The following is a 2,434-nucleotide window of genomic DNA, read 5'->3' as shown; positions in this document are numbered from 1 at the left end:
TAGTTTCCACACTCATCTTCCACCGAATCCGTACATCTTCATTATGATAATTTACGCTGCCGTTAACCCCTTAGCACTTGAAACCGCACTCATTTGCACTCGAACGGTTTTCCATCGTCCTCACCGCCACCATCGACTGCAACGGCAGAGCCCAGCACACCAAGGAGCACATTATGGTCCATTACAGCCGTCTTTCTTCTTCAGTAGCTGCTTCACCACCACCAGCAGCAACAGCAGCAGCACCATCATCAGTAGCATTTATGATCAGGAGAATAATTTTGCACACAAACCGTGACTTTCCCGGCCAACCCTCGGCAACTACCTTGCATCTGAATCCGACGAACCATCACAGTTGTATGAAAGTGGCAAAGACTCTAGTAATAAATTACCTCGATGTCTTTTTTCCGCCTCGCCGGGCCCCGAAGGCTCGTCGGCATTCCGAGAAGCAGATAAAAGTACGCCAGCTGCCAGACGCCACCGACTACGACGACGATGACGTGGTTTGGCTGTAAGAAAGAACCATCTCTTTGCGAAGGTGTCGCATTTGGAATGGCAGAGGCGCTAGCTGCCCCCAAAACCGGGCTGCCGAATTAAAACCCAATCAGAGGTGGAAAGGGGTGAAACCAGGGAAGATAGGACCTTTTGAACGCTTGAGCACCGTCTGGAGATCCATTAGGCCTCACGCCAAACTTGTGCCAAAATATCGAAAATGGTCCTATAAGCCGTCTAGCCGGTACGGCACATAGGACCATTTCCGATATTTTGGCACAAGTGATATTGTGAAACCACGTAAAGTTCTGAGAAATTAGAGCAAGCCAACAGACAGCTCGTTTCGAATGGAAGGCGAACGAGTTATTACTATAAATTTGCTGAAAGCAAATAAATTTAACGCTTATTAAAAGACCATTTTCAAACACTTCGAGAAAGCAAACGTTCCGAAGACCGGAGGCTGCGTTTGTAGGGAATGTGCTATCAACTGTCCGTGGAAGAATTATGAAGCCACGTGGGAGTGATAGCACATTCCTGCGAACGAAAGATTAGCACCAACCGTTCGTACGGCTGCACGCACATGCCAGTCGAGAGATGTAGGTCCTCACGGTTCAAGGAAGTTGAAGCAATTACTTCACACAGCCACGCAACTTTCGTTGACGCTAATTGAATGGATGGAAAGGAACATTGGCGTTCGGGTTTCGAGGCAGATGTTTTATAGAAATTAGTGAATTTATTGTTTGGCTAATTACCGGGAATTCGAGGACCACCGACTGTTCGGAAACATTTAATTTAGAGCCCGTCGTATCGATTGGACTATTGGAATAGTTCGATCACCGCAGTACCAGTTTCCAACAGTTGGGTCTGAGCTATCAATACGTTTTTTCTATTGATTAGAATGTAAATATCGACCCAATTTACCAATAAACTCGATAGTTTACATTTTTTTTTATTTTATAGAATAGGACTGTCTCACCCAGAGCTAATGAAAGCTGGATACATTTTGAGACGAATTATTTGGCGGCTCTTTTTTTCCTACGTGCCTCATTCGTGTCACATGTGCTGCGTCTTATGAGCTAAGTTCGACGAGCTCCAGGGAGAGCGACAGCGTATCAACGTCCTGCTTGCATGGTTGCTAAGAAGGGTTGGTTGGTAGAAATTAGGTGATAAACAAAACAACGGAAAACTATTGATCCTGTTACATTCTCGTGTTGCTGGCACAGCTGATTGATGTGAAGCAGTTTGTGGTAAATTTTCGAGGGTTGTGAGATCGTGATTTTATAAACAGCCTATAATCGCATATCCAATCCCATATGGAAAAAGTAGGCATTGGGAAAATGACCGTCGAAGTTACGAAGTGCAATTCCCATGTAAATATTTGAAAAATCTTACTAAATTTATTAATAATATATTCAAGATAAAATCAGTTGCAATGAAGCTTGTATGTTTTGTCATATCAGTGAAAAAATGGCAATTCGAAAAGCAGATTTTTAACTTGATCTACGGACGATTGAATTTAAGGATGGGACTGATATGCGATTATTTTGCTTGATGGGACAAACTGACTTGATGTTGTTTTTCCCATTTTTCATGATCAAAGTTCGTAGTTTTATCACGTAATATGAAAGAAAATGCCGGAGGATCGAAATAGGCCGTACATTGAAACTGACGTGTTTTGAATTTGCTGCTGCTTTATTTTCCAAGATGTTTATTGAAAATTTAGTGCAATAAGTCCAATAGCTGGTTCATTTTGGACACCTGAGAACATTTTCAATAATTTTGCGTGTGTTCATTAGTGCTGTGTTTGGTTATTTAAAAAAAGGATCGAAAAAGTTTTTAAGGTTACCGCGAGTGAACAAACCGGGTTCCTTCGCCGCCGCCGTGAAATGTTACGAAAAAGCAGATCTCCGCTGAATTTTCTAATGTATGCAGTTAGTTACAAGTG

The sequence above is a fragment of the Ochlerotatus camptorhynchus genome, unplaced genomic scaffold, assembly GCF_037179485.1.
Source record: "Ochlerotatus camptorhynchus isolate MF236.1 unplaced genomic scaffold, CSIRO-AGI_Acam_v1.1 ptg000120l, whole genome shotgun sequence".
In the NCBI taxonomy this organism is placed as follows: Eukaryota; Metazoa; Arthropoda; class Insecta; order Diptera; family Culicidae; genus Ochlerotatus; species Ochlerotatus camptorhynchus.
This window is presented reverse-complemented; position numbering follows the sequence as displayed.